The 21,957-nt window shown below is 33.1% G+C and overlaps 1 long non-coding RNA gene across 1 annotated transcript; it reads left to right on the top strand.

The window, feature by feature from the left end:
• The first annotated feature begins 1,308 nt into the window (after positions 1-1,308).
• LOC126886658 (uncharacterized) lies at positions 1,309-5,087 on the top strand. The gene is made up of 2 exons (XR_007698737.1): positions 1,309-2,524; positions 4,806-5,087. It is a non-coding gene; the product is annotated as an uncharacterized LOC126886658 (long non-coding RNA).
• The last annotated feature ends 16,870 nt before the right edge of the window (positions 5,088-21,957 follow it).

Here is a 21,957-nt window from a genome sequence, read left to right as displayed (position 1 = left end):
GAGAATGGTACGGATGAACATCAAATGAACTTTTCAGAGCAGTCGTCTGCAAAGTCCTAATAGCTAAGATGTATTGTCAGAGAAATAGCAAATAATCCCAAAAAAGTGCACCAAAATTGAGAGATGAGGTGGAAACACAGTTTGGAAAAATAGGTAACCCTAAAACAATTAAACGAATATTACAAAAGAATAATCTACCTACATAGCTGAACTGTAAGAAATAAATCTTTTATCAGCCAAAGAAATAAGCAACAAGGAGTTTTGTTTTCTTTATTAATATTCTCCTTTAAAAGTTTACATCATTTTAGCTGATATCAAAATCATACACAAAATAATTAAAGAACTATTGTTATTTAAGTATGGTATATTTGAAACCCAAAACATAGCTTTGCTATTTTAGAGGACTTATAGTTAGTAACTTACTGTCAGTATGTAATTTTTTTTTCTTATATTGGGTCACTGACACAAGCTAGTTTTATTGAGTAACGACTGTATCATTTCAGAATTGAAGCTGTGAGTCACTGTAGGTGCAGTACAATAATTTTGCTTATACAAATTATCAGTAATAATATTTATTTACATCAAAATAAAAATTCCATCACATAATGATGTCTAACAGCTGATTGTCATTATTTGTCTTTATTGCTTAATTCTCTGACCAATACGAACACAGATATCACGTGGGTAGTTCTAACCAATAAAATCGTGGAATTCATAGCGGTATTTAACGGCTCGTGGATGGAATGGCCATGTCCCATTCAAATAGTGAAGCAAGATTGACACCAACATACAAGAGAGACGTCCTAGAGAGAGACAGACAAGGTGTTGGAGAATTTGACAAGCCGTGTAATTTGAGTTGCCTATATAAATGGACCCGATTGAATCAATATTTACAGTTCGTTGAATATTTTAACTTATATTTTAACTTGGCTAAGGCCTAATGCTGATTGGCAGTACATATTTCAAAATTTAACCCCTTTTTTGTATTTAGGGGATAAATAGAGTACACAGTGCCATACTTGGTGTTTAGATACTTTTCAGAATTGTTATTTGTATTTATCAAAACAAATACCTACTTTCCTAAAGTATTTGGGAGTTAAATAATTTTAAAACTATTTAAATACTAAATTAGTGACTGTTTTATACAAAGTGAAGAAGTCCTTGATTATGTTTTTATGTTACTTTTATATTTAGACTTTTATATTTCCCCGATTTAAGTTGATATAGGCAACTCAAATTACACGGCCTGTCAATGTTTCCAGCACCTTGTCTGAGACACGGTTAAACACAGTATAGGTAATAGGTATTTAGTCCATTCCGAAGTTGTAGTTTGTTTTGACATTTCCGTTTTATTTAACCTAACCTATGTTTTGTGTTTTATTGTGTTGTATACAAGGAGTTGTATATTGAAATTGAATTGATTCTTGTTTCATTGAATATAGAGGAGTTGTTCTGTTGCAAGTTGTTCTAGTTTTGTTGTTTTAAAATCTGCGAAAAACTATTTATAGATAATGGTGAACTTAAACAAGAAATGGACATGCAGTTTGCTGATTACTTAATTGTGTACTCACAACACATAGGTACAGGCATTATGCAAATACATACCATTTAGAGGATACTTCATTCAAATTGGAGGACTCTGCGATATTGGGCTTCCTTAATAGTTTACCAGACGTAGACACTGTCTTTTTCTTGGTAGAAAATGACACCTGTTTCACCCTTTCTGAATTTTCTCAAGTCTCATATTTGGATCAACGTGAAATTTGTTGGCTTTCACAGCTTTAATTTGATTAACGGCTGTCATTAAAATATCTTCACTGTTGCATTTTTGACCTAATGCAATTACTTACAGTGCTGAGCAGATAGTATCTCATGTAATTTCTATCTATCCCTCGGTTTTTGATGTGTGCGTAGGTGCTGAAGACTCCAGTTCTTCCCAAATATCACTGCTTGGAACTTAATTATTTAGTGTGACTCATGTAATACAAAGGTAGTGAATGTGCTGGCAAATATTTGATTGAATTAAAGATTTGATTGAATTTAATTTAATAAAATAATCAAGGCAAGTACATGAGTAGGAATGGTAGCATATTTTACATAGTATGTAGCTGACAAGATAACATACATTAAACAGTTTCTCTGTAACAGTACATATTTTTGAGTTTGTTTTATTTTTAATTATCCATTTTTTAAATTCATCATTTCCTTCCACACTTTCAATATCAAATTTATAATTTGTGGCTACAATTAATGGCAGTCAATCAATCAGTCCTTTTTCCTGAAAGCCACAAAAATCTTGACAAAATTAAATCAAAACATATTTACAAACCTTTTGTTATCTGAATTAGTCTTTCCACTTGTTTATCTCGAGTGTAGTGTGTCAAATTATGCATGCTTTTATCTAGTTGTTTCACCTTTTTATAATACTGTGCATACTCTCCAAGTACATATTTGTATTTGTTAGTAATTCCTTTCTATAACAGTAGAACCCCGACTTAGTATTCAAACTATAATTTTTACTCAGGTACTCATAAAATTTAACAGTACCAGAATCATTCTCCAGTTGGAAAATTCAACAAATCTATTTAAAAGTTGTTAACTTCTAAAGTACTTTGTATAAATTTCAAGCACTTGTATACATACTTCCATTCTTTTTTCAACTACAGAAATTTTTGTTAGATTAGTTTTCCAGGCACAATCAATGTGCCAGGAACAAAATAATCGATTAGACACAGCTGTCACATTATCACTGCTGTCCATCCGTTATAAAAAGTTTCCATTATATCTCTCATAAACATATCTGTAGTGATATTATTAGGTAGAAATTGTAGTATTCATTCTATTTGAAATCATGTATGTCACAGCAACGCCTTCACCAATATTAGTTCCATAGGTACCATCAATACAAACAATTTTTTTTGCAAATGTCATGACAGCATAACGTTGTACATATATCATTCATAATGATAATGCAGAAATCTGAGCAATCTAAATTATGCTGACTATCCTCAGAGCCTTGAGGTCTGTAGTATAATACACTGGCTACACACTACGTTTTGCCTGAGACCATGTCTGCAGAGACTCATTTGCGCAGGTAAGAGCAGCAAGACGGTATCACATGTAAGCCTCCAAGCGCCGCCTGTACTCTCGTCAACATGCTGAAGATTTTACCTGTGCAGTTTTACTTGAAGTGTGGTCAGAAGTTCAGTCCGGCAAAAGTTTTCAAGGTGGACAGTCGAAATGAGTGATATTAGAAGCATTGCAAACCTATTCTTAATTGAAGAGTTGTACAAATTTTTGAGCTGGCATGCATTATGGAAGGTGAAAAGTAGAGAATGAAGCATACACTTTAATGATTGAAAAATTAAAAGAGGCAATATTTTATTTTTAGTTCATTCTAAAATAGAGAATTCTTTTAAATCATATAAATTTCTTTTACCATTTTAGTATTTAATTTTCCAATATTGGGGTACTACTGCCAAAAAAAATTTATATACTTATAATAATAGAATATAATAATTAATCAACTTATGTATTTCTGCTAAGTTCTGACACTGTTTTCTTGTGGCATATTTAATGTAGTATTATGTTCATATGGGATTGAGCCACTGTTGTAGGTGTAAAGAAAATTGCATTTCTTAATTTACTACTGATTGGTGTTTCAATTTCCACTCCGGAAGTCTTTCTACTCTCTACAAAAATTTAAGCAGAATTTTGGGCATGGATGCCAAATTTTTGTCGAAATAAAAGATGCTAATCGAATTTCTAACTGTCTAAGAAATTTCCTGCTGTTTCTATTGTTGACACTTGACACACATATTTGTTGCATATTTGCGTTTGTGGAATAATCATATCTACCTGAAAAGGTATTTTGTAAGTTTCTATCAATTAAAAACCATGATTAATTTAAAAAAATTTCTTTATTAAACTATATCTACGTTCACAATATTTAGAACTTGAATTAAATTCTATAATTAAACTATATTATGAATTACACCATGGCTATTTTGGCATGGTACACTACCTTCATTATTGAAATACCATAAAAAAAGTTTATCCTTAGTTTGCTTGGCGTCTCTGGAAATACTTATATAATGTTATCTCTGCATATCAATGAGATTAGAATCTTCTGTTCTTAAACCATTCCTATTGTCAACGTCTAAGCTTCCAATGGGAGTATAGGTTGAAGCATATTTAATTCTCAAAAAGTTATGGAGTACACAATATGTCATGACAATGATATATACAGTTTTTAGATTTAAATTAATAGTGGTATGGAAAATTCAAAATCTGTTAGCTAAAATACCAAAGGCATTTTCTACAACTCGCCTTGTCCTTGACAGGCGGTAATTGAATATTTTGCGTTCATTTGTTAATTCTCTTTGATTAAACGGTTTTAAGAAATGTGGAGCTAAGGCAAAAGCTTCAACACCAATAAACACGTCACTAAGCATTTTATCTGAACCACTGAGGCGATCAAAGACTGGAATTTGTAATGTATTTTCTTTTAATTTGTTGTAAAATATTGTTTGCTCTATAACACCTCCATCACAAATTCTCCCATTCACGCCAAATTCGTATATTATGAACTCATAATTAGCATTTACAACTGCCATCAAAACCATACTATGAAATCCTTTATAGTTATAAAAATAGGAACCTTGCCCATTTGGTAGAATACTCTGCACATATTTGCCGTCAACGGCACCGAAGCAATGGGGAAAGTTCAATCTTGCTTCAAATTCCTTTGCTATATGTTTCCATTATTCTTGTGGCTTTGGAATCTAACAAAAATATTTTTTTAGGATTTCTCTGACACAGTTTCCAGTACAGAACTGCCACAGGAATCTCCAGTGGAGTTGCAACCGCTCTCACGGACATCCACAAATCAAGTTACAAAACTGTTACATGACTCTATTGGAGTTGCAACCGCAATTGGATAAAAGTGAAATTCGAATAATGCCAGAAAGACTATAACCGTCCAAAGTGATAGTGTGAAATTAAAATCAAATGATTACGTATAAATCATATTTATAATAATTATAAATAGTAGCTGTATTTTTTAAATAAACAGATTTGATAAGTTATATTATTTTTCTACAGTTGGTATGTTTTAATAAATATATTTTAAGACTACTGACAGTATTGTTGGTACTTTGGATCTTTTATTTATAGTAGAGGATCCAATATAATGTCGATCTGCACCGATCTGTTTAATAATGGATTAAAATTATTGGATATGTAATTTAGTATGGTAACAATTATAAAAAACAAGGGGTGCCCGATATAATTTTGTTCTGACTATAATTAACATGCATACATAATCGAAAACCTCTTATACCCGAAGGTGTCGAGGTGTACAAGCTCTCTTAAATTTTTTTCTACAAATGTACACCACTCTTTTCTGTCTCTAGCTAGTTCCTTCGGCTCACTCTATGTCTTCCCTCTTTCTTTGAGAATCTTGCTTATCCTATTGTTCCATGTTTTTCTTGGTCGTCCTGTACAGTGTATGCCAGTAGTACAGTCTCATTTACGCATTCAGTATTATTTTCTGTCATCCATGGTTGAAATTTAGCGTATTCCTTGTCATAGATACGTTTATTTGGTAATAGATTCTCAGTCGCTTTATTGGCTTTTTTTCAGAAATATCGAATTTCTCTTGCATTCTGACTTTTTTGACAATTTCACATAGAAAAACTTTGTTTATGTTAATACCAAATTGCTAACCAACATCACTTTTCTACCAACAGTACTAAATACCTGCTGCGATACAGTATTTCTTCTAATTTATTATATTATAAAATTAAAACTTTAACTGACGCAATGAACCGCTATGACATAAAATTTTATATTCACCACATGCATAATTATGTAATTTATAAGCTTGTCGCCCTTAGGGTATAAACATCTATTTAATGCCCTTGATACATAAATAACTGTTTAATATATAAAAAAAGTAATTTTTTTAATTATTCATTAATTATAGTCAAAACAAAATTATATCGGGCACCCTTTTTTTTATAATTTGTAAACATACTAAATTACATCAAATAATTTTAATCCATTAAACAGATCGGTGCAGATGGACCTTACATCATATCTCATTAGACTATTAAAAGGCTATTAGATTAAATTAGAGGAATTAGGGATGGTGCCAAAAGAATGTGCAGATAAAATTCGATTACGAAAACGTCAAGAATTACAGAAAATTGGATGCATATGCAGTAGTCATATAATATTAAAAGTAAATAATGTCACAAATGAGGTTCCTATGACATTTCAAAACACATTATTATGGCGTGTTTTGGGCATGATATAGTGTTGAAACATATAGACCATTAGCACTAAAAACATAGGAATAAATCGACTTTTAAATACAGCACCTAGAGACTTTAAACTTTTCGTGTCTAGAGACTTAAACATGTCTATGGTCACGTCACCTTCTGGATGCACTACCTGGTGCCCAAGATCACTGCTAAGACATGTTGTCTTCTGGAGTGTGGAGGATTTTTGAGCACCGGGGGTCATTTCCACCCATTTTTCTATAGTATACCTTTTTTCTGACACCATCCTAAACACAATACAAAAAGTTGCAAATCTCTAGGTGCTGTATTTAAAAATCGATTTATTTTGTGCTAAATGCCCTGCTCTAATATTCGCATTTGGAATTACTGCTAATAATATAATAAATCCCTTTTAATGCACCAATTTAAATAAGACTCCTATTATCATTATAACAAACATCACAAATTTTAAAACAACAAAGCTAGAACAACCTTGGACAGTTTAAAAGTCTCTCTATATTCAGTAAATAAATAAAACAAAAAATCAATTCACAAGTAAGTGTAAAGGCAAAAAAGGCATAATATGCCTGTATATAATATATTATATTATTTTATGATACACATATAGGTTATGTCAGAAGGGAAATGTCAAAACAAAACTACAACTTCGGAATGGACTAAATACCTATTACCTATACTGTGTTTAGCCGCGTCTCCTTGTCTGTCTCTCTCTAGGACCTCTCTCTTGTATCGTGGCTGCATTAGTTGTCTTTGTGCCTATTCCATCCGTATTGACAGTTCATTGTCTGACATACATAATATGACATGTGACAATGATATTTTTTAGCCACTCTCATAGCCACCTTTACTTTACAAGCCATGAAGAGAAAAAGGCAACGTCGCAATTGATGACGTCCGTAGTCTGACTTTCGGACTACCGCTTTCGAAACTACGATTTTAAAGTACAAATTCTGGTAAAATTTATAGTATTTTTAGAGTCGAACAAGAAAATATTATTAATTGGAAGTTTGTACAAAATAATATTAAAAGTAATTCCCTGTAAGTAACGTTTATTATACAAAAAAAAAACCAACAACAAGAATATAAACGGGATTCATTTTTTTCGAATCCTAAGAAAACTAATAAGTATTTTTCAAAAATTTAAACGCAGTGTGAAAGATTACGTTAGGACCAAGGGCCCAAAGTCCCTGAAAACTTCTATGTTTATTTTAATAAGTTACAGGGGTGAAAAACTAAGAAAATTTAGTGTGATTTTTAGTTTCAAATATGTCATTAAAAAAAACTTTTTATTCATTCTAAGGGACTTTTGGCTCTCGGTAATAAAGTAATCTTTTATTCTGCGTTTAAATTTTTCAAAAATACTTATTAGTTTTCTCAGAATTCGAAAAAAATTATTACATTTAAAATACAGGCGTCAAAATGTTGCATTTTGTTCCTTTCCCCTTAAAGTTTGTCGCACTTATTTAGAAACACCCTGAATTGATAAAGAACAAATCTAGTTGTTAAACATAAGCGAATTAATCAAAAAAACAGAATGTTAAGAAAACCGGAGTCTATATTTGGGTTTTAATTTCAGTATTTTATAAATGCCCGGTACAGCATAAAAATTTAACTGGTTAGCAACAATATTATTACAGCGATATTGTTAAACAATTAGGCTATAACATATTAAAAAATCACTTAAATCTGCCAACAGGTTTAGGAAATATCAAGACATTAAAAATGAGAAAATTTTTAAGTGGACGGATTTCTATACGCACGCAAGTTTATATAAAAATATATTATATTAAACTAAAATCATCTTAATAACATACCTTTTAATGTTCTTTATAATTTGGAGCACGAAATATTGTAAAATATTTCAGTTTCTCTGTAAATACAGTGAAAATTATTTAAAAACAAATGAGAACTCTCAGAATTAATCGGTCTACCAATAGATGTTGCCAAGTTTCAACTTCATGGCTTGTTAAGTAAAGGTGGCTATGCCACTCTCAAGATCAAGGGCTGCATTCAGCAGAAAACTGCGATGACTAATCGATTACTTAGCGATGTGTAATCGCTAACGATTCTTCTGAATGGTATACTTTCATGTACATACGAAAAAGGTTATGACAACTGTCACATTTTTCAAAATGATTGGCAAATACGTGAAAGACACCCCAAGAACAGAAATGAGAATTATTATGAAATGGTAATTTATAAATAACCCCATTTAATTCATACATAGTTTCAAATTCTTGAATTTCTTGCGACATAGGTAAACCTAATAGGTACATACGAATAATCCAACAAAGCAGTTCAGATATTTATCAGTGTGATTTATATGCCTTTCAGCCTTCCTTGCCTTCAATTCATGTTTTTTTAAGATACATAACTTAAAATATACGTGTTAGACACACGTCATACGTCAATCTTATTTTGATTTGCTAAGTAATCATATTTCAAAACCGATGTTTAAAATGGCGACCGATAAGTCATCGAATGATAACTGATCGACAATTTATGTGGCATTCAGCAGAAAATCACTAAGCGATTAGTCATCGATTGAGTCTGCTGAATGCACCCAAGGTAACAGTTCGTCGTCTTAGATGTGGCAACAAGGTAATGCTGTCAAATAGAGGGCCGATTTATAGATTTAATAGTTTCACGCCATAATATAATAACGAGCGATCCAAAATTATTGGGATCAAAGCTATCCGTGCAAAATATTACGTATGTCTTGTTTTAATCTGAAAACCGCCGGAGTGTGACGTCACGGCCAATTGCGGCTATATTCAGTGTTGTTATGATCACTTTTCCAAACAAAGAATATGAAAACACGTTGAAAAGATACCCAATCTCAAGACCTTTTAATTCGTATAAAGTTAAAATTTTGCTTCCTCACAAGTATCTGTCAAAGTTGACGTAAACTGGAAAGTATATCTGAATTAATAATAAACATGCACTGTGTAGCTATCTCTGTCGTTCAGAGCCACCTATGGTGACAATAATTTTGGATCACGCGTTAGCTTCATGCGTAACTTTGATACGAGAATTATAAAAAAAATATGCATGGAAATTCAGATTCCGTAATTTTTTTTGTGCGTTTTCTTTGTAATTTTTTCTACTACTATGAATCTGTCAAAATGAATCTCCGTCGTTGGCCAACCGAGAACCGAGGACCGAGAACCGAGAACGAGAACCGAGTTTGAGTTTATTGACATGATATAGTTAGGGTTGTCAAATAGCGAATAGTTAACAGTTTTTACTTTTTGATAAAAAACCTCATCAAACCTAATTTAATTTGAAAACGGTTGTTATTTTTGTTAATTTTTTATTTATCGCTGATAAGAAGTCGAGGTCCGCTGGGATGAACAGCCTCGGCTTCTTTTCGCAGTGAATATCTCTTGTGATTTTTGTTGTGTTTGACGTTTGATTTTTTGGAAGAAAACTTGAAATAGACAAATCTGTGACTATCGTTCGAGGTGAACGGACGACTTTTGAAACTCATCCAAAGGGTAAGGGCCAAAACTATCTATATTTTCCTGTTAATTTCTAATTTGCATCGCCTAGTATAGATTTTAAATTCGTCAATCCGCCGCATAAGATGGAGAGAGAAGTTCCTCCCGATCCTCCTCCACCACCTGACCCTCCTAATAAAATCAACCAATATGAATGTCAATCTCAACGTCCAAGTATTCAGAAAAGTCTTACAGTAAAAAAACAAATACTATATTCGGAGACCGGCATAGGTCCTTATGAAGTATTTGTCCAAGGTCAGAATAGCAATATTGGAGATTACCACGTGTTAAGCATAGCTAAATCTATTTCCGTTTTAAAAATTAAAGACATCACGAAAATCAGTAGAAAAGGTAAAAACAGGATAGGTGTATTATTTGCTACTAAAAAAGCAGCCAACGATTTCGTTGTGAGGAAAGATTGGGAAGCCCTAGGGTATGAGGTGTTCATTCCATTTCATCAGGTTTCTTGTAGGGGTATAGTAAGGGGAGTTAATAAAAAATTCACAGAGGAAGAAATAATAATAAGGAGGCATCAGAAACAAACTTGGCTTTATGTAAGATATTAAGTGTTAAGCGAATGAATCGAAGAGTACAAGTAGATTCAAAGATTGAATTTGTCTCCACGGGAACTATTAGCATAACTTTTTCAGGAAAAACTATTCCTAAAGAAATTTCCATATATCAACTACCAATGAGGGTCACACCATTCATCAGCCCTGTTCTTCAATGTGGGAATTGCTTACTTTATGGCCATTCTACGAACCAATGTAGAGGAAAAAAGAAATGTGCTAGATACGGAACTTCTCATGAGGATTCTTCCCCTAATACGTGTACAAAATATTGCATTTTCTGCAAATCTTCTGACCATGAATCAAGTAGTCGTAATTGTAGAGAGAGAGTCGGACAAAAAGATATTAAGGATCTAATGTCCTTTTCTAATCTATCTTTCTATGAGGCAAGTCAGCAGGTTCCTAGGATCTCTAATATTTCATCTTTCAACATAAACGATTTCCCCCTTTACATAACGATCAGAATAATTCTAATGGCGTCTTACCACAGGAGAGGAGGTCTGCAGCTTCAGCTCAATATTCAAAACCTTTTAGTCAAGTAACTCAATCTCCACAAAAAAGAAGAAGACCTTCAATACAAGAAAATACAGGTTATGATAAAATCTCCCACCAAAGACTACTTATTAATCCATCAGGTAGAAGAATAAATGAGCCCTCACTTCAAAATTCAATCCTGCTCACTCTGATTCTCAAATCACTAACTCACAACCTATATCCCAACTTCATTTGGATTTCAATCAGGCCATGTCTATCCTGAACCAATCTCACAGGGAGCTCGTCATGACCTTCATTGGGGACTTAATAAACTCAAAATCATACCCCATTCCTTACAATATGGTAGATCTAAAGACCAGCATAAATAAAAATGTATCACCTTTCAATACAAATGTAAACCAGAGTCGGAGGGGAATAGAGGATCTCGAGCCTGAGGATTCGAGATCTTCTGACTCCTTGGTCCAGCAAACATACTCTATATAATGAATCCTAACACTACGATAATTATTATTCAGTGGAATATACGTTCATATAACACTAATTCTGACAATCTAAAAATACTTATAAAAAACCTTAACCCAGATATAATCCTTATTAGCGAATCTTGGCTCTTAAACCAACATGTTATAAGATGTAGAGGGTATCAAATAATCAGAAAAGATCGAGAGGATGGCTATGGCGGATTAATTACTCTTATCAAAAACAATATTGATTATAGGGAAATTAAAATTGCCAATTCAGGCTTCAATCATGATGTCCAATTCCAACTCACATTTCTCCCTAACTTTAATTTGAATATTTTTAATACATACTGTCCACAAGACAACTCTATCTCCAAATCCAACTGGTCTTCCCTTGTGAAATCACTTAATAAACCATTTTTAGTCATGGGTGATCTAAATTGTAATCATAAGGCATGGGGTAGTTCTAGAGACAGTCACAATGGTAGGATTATTTTTGATTATTTGGAGGAACTTGAGCTAGTATTTCTCAATGATGGGTCTCCAACTAGATTGGTGGCCCCAGGAGGCAGTAAGTCGGTAATAGATCTAACAATGGCATCAGTCGATGTGGCAGCCAGGGTGGGCAAGTGGTCCACTATTTCAGATATTGGAACTAGTGACCACTTCCCCATAATATGTCAGATAGGTGTATGTCCTCAATCTCCCCCGCATTCATGTAAAAGAAGAAATCTAAAGAAAGCTGATTGGTCTAATTATCACAACAATTTAAACAGCATTTCCTCAGCTTCTCCCAGGGAAGATTACGAATTTTTTACTAACTCCATATCATCGGTAGCTGATGAAACAATACCTTGGCTTCACCCTGCTAATAATTCCAAATACCACATTCCATGGTGGGATGACTCATATGCTGAAGTCGTCTCTGCGAGAGTGTCTGCCTTAAAAAAATTTAAAAATATCCCCTCAATGGAAAACTATATCGAGGCCAAAAAGAATATAGCCAAATCAAGAAAATTCCTAAAATCAAAGCGTAAAAATAGTTTCAGGCTATTTTGCAGTAAATTAAATAGAAACACTCCTCTAAAAGTTGTGTGGGAGACAATTAATAAGGTATCGGCTTCGAAACCTTCAATATATACTCAATTGCCTTCTACTCCTATATCCCACGAAATTCTATGTTGTTTAACCCCTCTTTCCGCTGTCAATAAAGTATTGGTTAGATCTTCTCAAGCCCTAGAACCGCCATTTGCTCTCGACGAGTATCAGAACTCCCTCTCAATTAAATCTGACTCGGCTCCTGGTTTGGATCAGATTTCCTACTCCATGTTAAAAAATCTTCCCGTTGTTGGATCTTTGTTATTAATTCAACTTTTCAATGAAAGTCTTACAACGGGTATAGTTCCTGTTCAGTGGAAACAATCAGTAATTTTACCTATAATCAAAAAAGATAAAGATTGTAATAATCCGGTAAACCCTAACAGCACAAAACATTCCAGGAATGTACTATCAAAGTTCTATTAATGTTTGAATGTCCTGGATATTCAAGGAACATTCGGTGAACATCTAATTAAGTTATTCGTGGAATGTTACCACAAGACATTCTATGAACATACTACCAATGTCCTATATTTTAAGAGAGGCCATTTACTATTCAATTTGCATTCATTTTCAAATTTGCCGCGCGTGTATATATGTATTTAGGCAATCCAAACCACGTGACTTTTGGTTCTGGTTGGCATACACAAAGTTACAGGTTACAGAGGTTATGTTTGTAATATCATTTCATTTAATTGTTTATTGTCGTATTTTGTCTATTTTGGATTCATTTGGATTTCGTTTGCTGTATTTTGTGAACTTTATAAACTTTACCACACTGCAAAGTGATTATTTAAGGAAATTATTATTGGAAACTCCAGATGTTCGGAGAAAGGTAGGGGAAACAATTTTTATTTACTGTTCATTTTTCTCTGATATTTATCAAAATTGATGAATTTTGCAAGCAATAACATTATTTCTTTTATTGTTTTAGATATTTATTGAAGCTGAAAATAATTGGGGATTTAGATCCATATACAATTCAGTCAGAATTTGATTTTACCATAAAGTGCATTCCACCAAATTACCATTATAGATATTTATACATATCTGGTGGAGTCTCACAGTTACTACTCTAAGCAGCAGATGAAAGCATACAAAAGCCTTCAGGCACATACATATTTTACTGCTGGATTTGTTTTTAAAGTTGGAGTAAAGTTGGAAGTCACAAGCAACAACTTCGTAAAGTACCTACAAGAATATTGAGGAAATCCAGCTCCTCGATACTACTGGGCAAACTAGAAGATTGAAGAGGACAAAGCCTTTTGAACTAGTTTGGGTGATAGGTGATAGTGAACAGCAGAGCATAATTGCTTGTGTGCCTGTGTATGTTAGAATAGTGCGGTTAGAAAAGCAGAGCATAGTGCTTGTGTGCCTGTTAGATTAGATAAGAGACGCTATGGGGTAAGCTCTTCATTTTAAGGAACAGTAGTAATTTAGGTTAAATTAAAATTGCTCATTGGTCAGAGTTATGACCAGATTGTAATTTTAATGTACAATTCAATACAATGAATCGTCATCGTAGTGATGATAATGAAAAAAATATATGACAAGATTTTGTGCAATAAAAATGTTTATATTTATCAAGGATGTATTATTTGGTATGGCCACATATATACTTCTGGTATATCGTCGGTGATGTGACGACAATACCTCCTATCTGCTTTTTCATGAATTTTGTAGGAGATGAAAAACTTGTTTGGGCCACCTCCTGTTTTTATATATTTTTTGACTTGTTTTGTAGTAAATTCAACTATCTATTTACTACAAAACAACTCAAAACTTACGTATGAAAACAGGAGGTGACCTTAAGAAATGTTTTCGTCTCCTGCAAAACTCATGAAAAAACATATAAGAGGTATTGTCACATCACTGACGATATATTTCAGAGAATGTCTAAAAAATATACTTTGAATGTCCTAAGAACATTCATGGAATGTTTCAACAAGACATTCAGTCTAAACAATATACTGTGAATGTTCAAAGAACATCCGTAGACATTCATGGAATGTTCCAACAGGATATTCAAGGAATGTTTAAAATGCTGACACAGCGCATTCCTGGGACTTTCCAGCGACGTTCGTGTGCTTTTGGGGACATTCCAGGAATGTTTTAATGTCCTGTGTGTACCTTCTAGGAACATTCCTGGAATGTTTTGTGTGATTAGGGAACTTTAGACCAATAGCTCTTTCTTCATGTGTAGGCAAAATGCTCGAAACTCTTATAAAGAATAGAATAGAGTGGACTGTAGAACATAATAAGATTTTTAATCCACTACAACTAGGATTTAGAAGGGGTAGAGGTTGTACGGAATGCCTTACATACCTCACCTCAACAATTCAAATAGGCTTCGCTCTAAACCAATACACTATTGGCATCTTTCTAGATATCTCTTCTGCTTATGATAATGTCAATATTCGCTCTGAGCGTTAACAAAGTGTCAAAGCAAAATCGACCGAACTGCTCATGGTGGCTGTTTTTTGAAATTTTATCAGGACGCTTTGTGTATGTTTAAATGAGACATTTAAAAAAATGCCGTGTCCCGCTAGTGATATTATGTATTAATATAAACAGAAAATAAAAACGCACTTAATCTGATATAAATTCTTCTATTTCCAATATTGATTATCAGTTTGATTTTGTATACATAACCTCACTATCGCAGTTTATGTCAATAAATCTTTATTAACGAAAAAGAAAATATTTTTGTTGCACTATAAATTACAATATAAATTAATAACTAATGAATTCTAACAATTGTATTCGGTTATTATCACTACAAAATAAAATATTCAAGTTTAACAAAATAATCCCATAAGACTCAATGTTAAAACGTCCTGACAAAATCTGACAGCGTGTCACGTGACTGTAAGTAGAGGGGAGACGCACGGAGCCAATATTTATTTATTTATTTATTAATAACAGATACAAACAGGTTTCCCTACTTACATGTATCCGTATCTACAATGACAACAGTTTAGTACAACCAGAGAACAATAACCACAGAGAAACGACACGCCTTTGATCTTTGGTGGCTAAGCCGCCAACGACACTTAAAGCAACCAGACCGACCATCGAAGTAATAGTCAGTGGGCATATCACACAATATAAATTCGTAAATAAAATTAAGCACTTATGTTGACTTTCAATAAATTAATATAGAATATTGCACCGAGAAAAAAGTTGCGTACAGGGCCGGCTTTTGTTGGCAATCTTTATAATAATGGAATTATTTTTGATTTACAAAAGGTTGCAAATATATCGCACAATGCAAAGTAATGATGAAAATCATATTGATTGGAACCATAAATGAAAATACCTTTTTGTTTATCCTGATTTTGGCATTGAAAGACCAATAATAAAATATACCTATTTATTACGGTAGGTGTGGCTTTCACTGATTGTTTTTGGCTTGGGCTGATACAAGATATAATTTTTTCGTCGAGGCATTTCCTAATAAATTATATTTTTTAATATAGGTTATCGAAAGATAACACAGCCATTGTAACGGCTACAGAAATGTCACAAACTCTGAAAGTTCCAATTCTCTTTGGGTGACAAATGTTCGTTATCGACAACAAGAAACTTTATGTCGAAATCGAATGTCAATATTGTTCTTGTCTTGGAAACCTATCAAAAGTACAGTTTTCCTTTAAAGTCGAATATCGGAGCAAACGAATAAAAACCCAAGAAGTACTGTAAGAGTATATTTCTATAAATATAAATATGTAACAATCTAAAAAATAATCAAAAAAGTATTATATGAATCGTTACAATTACACCGATTTGTAACATTACATACACTATACATTCAGTATCATTGTAAATCCAGGATGTCCACCGCTATAAAATGGCGGATTACATATTTTTTCACAACTACTTCAACATGGGTATCAAATGAAAGGGTTTGACTATTTATAAAGAGTTCATTATAGAAAATCCAAAATGGCCGCCAAAAAATGGTGGGTTACATATTATTTAATTTCACAACTACTTCAATATGGGTATCAAATGAAAGGGCTTGACTACTAATAAAGAGTTCATTATAGAAAATCCAAAATGGCCGCCAAAAAATGGTGGGTTAGATATTTAATTTCACAACTACCTCAATATGGATATCAAATGAAGGGGCTTGATTAGTAGAAAAGAGTTCATTATAGAAAATCCAAAATAGCTGCCAACAGAATAGTGGATTACATATTTTCGTTGGCATACTGTTATATCCCCATCTACTGTTTTTTTATTTTTATTGACTTCTAAAAGGCATTTGATCGTAGTAAATATTTTATATTGATCGAGGTTTTAAGAATCATTGGCAAGATTTTCCCAATTATCGCCCCAATTATGTCTCCAACAATTTTTAGTTTGAATAGTATTTTGATTTTGTTTGCGTCGTGTAAATCAGAAATTGTCGTGTATAGAACTCTTTATATATTTTTATTTCGTAAAAATAGGATATCTTGGAATGCGATGACACCCGGACAACATCTGTTTTGACCTGGTTGGCCCTTCGGAGACTTGCGTCTGTTATGAAAAATACATGCACTGACACCAAATTTATTATTTTTATTTTGAAATAGGTATCCTTTGGTTGGAAGAGCGAAGTTTAGTTTTTTTATGCATTACGTAGGGGTAATGTATGGAAATGAATCACTTTCTTCATGATTTATTATCAATAATATTTAATCAAGTCAAATTAATACTATTAGATACCTAATAACTAATATGTAAAAATTACAAAGCAATAACAATTACCTGTTATTATTCTTAGGAAATCTAAATAAACTTATTTCTCTTCCTGTCGCAGAGGAACATCCGTGAACCACACACGAGTAACCAGACATTTTAACTATTATAATTATTATATAAATGCTCAAACTTGTTAAATCAAGTATTTACCATACACGCCTACGGACTATCGTAAAACAACCAGAGTGGCAGAATTAGCTGGAATTAGCATGTGTTGGGAACACTTAAAGCAACCAGGTTCGCGCATGCGTCTTCAAAAACGGTACACGTTTTGAGTACGGTCGTGTCATTTCTCTGTGGTTATTGTTCTCTGGTACAACATGCACATAATGTAATAATTCGAGGTAATAGAAATATCACTAATGTATTCCAAATTATTAAAGTATAACATTCCAACCCAACTGGCTAATTTGATTTTCTGCCTTCTAAATGACAGAGAGCTATTTGTCAAAGACAAACTGGGACAAACCCATGGCCCAAGAAAATCAAGTCTGGGACTACCCCAAGGTTCCCCATTAAGCCCTATCCTCTTCAACCTATATTGTCTTTCCCTGTATAACATAATCCCCTCTTCATGCAAACTAATTCAGTATGCAGACGATTTAGTTCTTCTGATTAGAGGGAGTGATATTAATGAATTGGTAATTAATGTAAATAAATTCTTGATTCAGATGGAATCATGGTTGCTAGATCACAATTTAAATATTTTTCAGAACAAATCTTCTGCAATATTATTTACAAAAGGAAACACGAACATCTCTCCCCCCAACGTAGTATTTTGTAACCAGAATATTGGTTGGGTGGATTCAGTCAAATACCTGGGGGTAAATATTAAAAAAAAATTAAAGTGGAATTCATATGTAAACTCAAAAGAACTAAAAGTAAATCGTGGCCTGAATGTGATGAGAGCTCTTTGTGGGACTTATTGGGGAAGTGATCCAAAAACCTTACAAATTGTACACAATGGTCTGATTCAGAGCCATCTGGACTATGGCTGCCAGGTAATTTTCGATTGCCCAACTTCCTTAATTAAAAGATTGGAGAAACTAAAATACAAAAGTATCCGAATTATAACTGGATGCATGAAATCTACCCCAATCCATGCTCTCTTAAGTGAAAGTGGTCAGATCTCGCTTAAATCTAGATGGGAATGGCTTAGCTCTAAATTTATATTAAAAAATTGAATGTTAATTGGCAACCCAATTATTTCCGCTCTCGACCTATTAGACTTGGCAATTCAAAGGAACCAAAATCATTGGAAAAACAGAAATATTCCATTTCTAGTGGTTTAAAAAAACAAATTTAAAAGTACTTATCCCAACTTATATTTAAGTGACTTGTACCCATGCCATAACTTTGAACTAGACCATCAATTATCAACAATTCCAATCATAAATATCCAATCTAATCGTTCAGATGAACTTGCCTCAGTTCAACTCCAAAAAATAATTCTAAGTAAACCTAGTCACATCAAATTCTTCACGGATGGCTCGGTTGATGGTGAAGGATCAGCAGGCTTTGGTGTCTTTAGCCCAGAGATCAACTATTCTTATACCAGTAAACTACCTAAGTATACCCAAATATGTACGTCTGAGATTGTCGCAATTAATCATGCCCTCCAAATTATTTTGAAAAATGGGATTAAACAAGCAATCATCTGCTCGGACTCTAAAAGTGCCATACAGAAAATAGGCTGATCAACCTATTCTATGGAAACAGAACACTCATCGTTCATGACCAAGAGAGGCATCATTGAAGCGAAAGAAAATAACGTTAATATTAGTCTGGCATGGATTCCAGGACACTCGAATATTAAAGGGAACATGGTGGCTAATAAACTAGCTAATATAGGTAGAACCTTAAATGTAGCTGCTGGTATCACTCTTCACTATTCCAACTTTCTACCAGACATCAAGCATTCCATCTGGAATCGGTGGAAGCAAGAATGGCAGGGGAAAAATCGAAATAATTCGACCTACTCTAAAATTGTAGGTCAGCTAGATAAACTCCCCTGGTACCACAATTTTGCATACCAAGACAGAAGACATATAACCACCATTATTAGAATGAGAACAGGTCATTCCTTAATAACACAAAACATTCCAGGAATGTTCCTAGAAGTTACACACAGGACATTGAAAACATTCCTGGAATGTCCCCAAAAGCACACGAACGTCCCTGGAAAGTCCCAAGAAAGTGCTGTCAGCATTTTAAACATTCCTTGAATGTCTTGTTGGAACATTCCATGAATGTCTACGAATGTTCTTTGAACATTCACAGTATATTGTTTAGACTGAATGTCTTGTTGAAACATTCCATGAATGTTCTTAGGACATTCAAAGTATATTTTTTAGACATTCTCTGAAATATATCGTCAGTGATGTGACAATACCTCCTATATGTTTTTTCATGAGTTTTGCAGGAGACGAAAAACATTTTTTACGGTCACCTCCTGTTTTCATACGTAAGTTTTGACTTGTTTTGTAGTAAATAGATAGTTGAATTTGCTACAAAACAAATCAAAAAATATATGAAAACACGAGGTGGCCCAAACAAGTTTTTCATCTCCTACAAAATTCATGAAAAAGCAGATAGGAGGTATTGTCACATCACCGACGATATACCAGAAGTACAGTAGGAAAAATGAAAGAATACCTATGAACGAAGATATAAAACACGCTGTATTTTCCTGTCACCATGTCACACAAAAAACTGGTCAGCACAAGTACATGTAATAATTATTGTTACTTGCACTGGACAATTTTCTTTGTGACACGGTGACAGGAAAATACAGCGTGTTTTATATGTTCATTCATGGGTATTCTTTCATTTTTCCGACTGTATATGTATAGCCATACCAAATAATACATCCTTGATAAATATAAACATTTTTATTGCACAAAATATTTTCATATATTTTTTTCCATAATCATCACTACGATGACGATTCATTGTATTGAATTGTTCATTAGAATTACAATCTGGTCATAACTCTGACCAATGAGCAATTTTAATTTAACCTAAATTACTACTGTTCCTTAAAATGAAGAGCTTACCCATAGCGTCTCTTATCTAATCTAACAGGCACACAAGCAGTATGCTCTGCTTTTCTAACCGCACTATTCTAACATACACATGCGCACAAGCATTATGCTTTGCTTTTCACTATCACTCAAACTAGTTCAAAAGGATTTATCCTCTTTCAATCTTCTAGTTTGCCCAGTAGTATCCAGGAGATGGATTTCCTCAATATTCTTGTAGGTACTTACGAAGTTGTTGCTTGTGACTTCCAACTTTACTCCAACTTTAAAAACAAATCCAGCTGTAAAATATTTATGTGCCTGAAGGCTTTTGTATGCTTTCATCTATAATAGTAATTTGGTGGAATGCACTTTATGGTAAAATCCAATTCGGACTGAATTGTATATGGATCTAAATCCCCAATTATTTTCAGCTTCAATAAATATCTAAAACAATAAAAGAAATAATGCTATTGCTTGCAAAATTCATCAATATTGAGAAATAACAGAGAAAAATGAACATTGATAAAAATTGTTTGCCCTACCTTTCTCCAAACATCTGGTGTCTCCAATAATAATTTCCTTAAATAATCACTTTGCAGTGTGGTAAAGTTTATAAAGTTCACAAAATACAGCAAACGAAATCCAAATGAATCCAAAATATGACGATAAACAGTGAAATGATGAAATGAAATGATATTACAAACATAACCTCTGTAACCTGTATGCCATGCCAACCAGAACCAGAAGTCACGTGGTTTGATTGCCTAAATACATATACACGCGCAGCAAATTTGAAAATGAATGCAAATTGAATAGTAAATGGCCTCTATTAAAATATAGGACATTGGTAGTATGTTCATAGAATGTCTTGTGGTAACATTCCACGAATAACTTAATCAGATACTCACCGAATGTTCCTTGAATGTCCAGTACATTCAAACATTAATAGAACTTTGATAGTACATTCCTGGAATGTTTTGTGTTGTTAGGGTTGTGCTACTCCAGTTCACCTCTTCAGGATAGGAGTAAAAGACAACCCATATTGTGACTGGCCAAGTTGGGTCCTTAAATCATCTGATTTTTGAGTGCCCTACCCTAACAACACAAAACATTCCAGGAATGTACTACCAAAGTTCTATCAATATTTGAATGTCCTGGACTTTTAGGGAACATTCGGTGAACATCTGTTTAAATTATTCCTGGAATGTTACCATAAGACATTCTGTTAACATACTACCAATGTTCCTATATTTTAAGTTGCCAAATAATATATACGTGTAACAGATATTGTCCTTTTCATGAACATTTTTCAGTGCGTAACAAATGATAGGAAAAAGGGTAAGTCCGTGATAATACACATTTATGACATTTATTCTAACATGACATTTTAGTTAAATCTGACAGTTGTCACATTTTATTTTCAATTTGGAATAAAAACAAATCAAATGTGTTGCTTGCATTTATAAAATGGTATTTTCTTTGATTTGTATAGTCTTATAAATTATACAGATTATATTTGTAATATTATTATCTAATTAAAAAAAATATTTTTTTAATTATGGCGCCATCTATCGACAACTAGAATAGCTAGAATAAATGTTGTAAATGTCTGTAATCAGAGACGTACGTTTTTTTCTGTCACATACAATTTAATGCGTTAGAAAGAAATCGAAAAACTGTGACGCACTGAAAGATGATCATGAGAAAAAGAATACAACATTACTTATAACGTACCAGACAAACTAAGTAACATTTTA

This window comes from Diabrotica virgifera, chromosome 6 (genome assembly GCF_917563875.1).
Source record: "Diabrotica virgifera virgifera chromosome 6, PGI_DIABVI_V3a".
Taxonomy (NCBI): domain Eukaryota; kingdom Metazoa; phylum Arthropoda; class Insecta; order Coleoptera; family Chrysomelidae; genus Diabrotica; species Diabrotica virgifera.
Note: the sequence above shows the minus strand (reverse complement) of the source record. Positions and strands in the feature narration are given on the sequence as shown.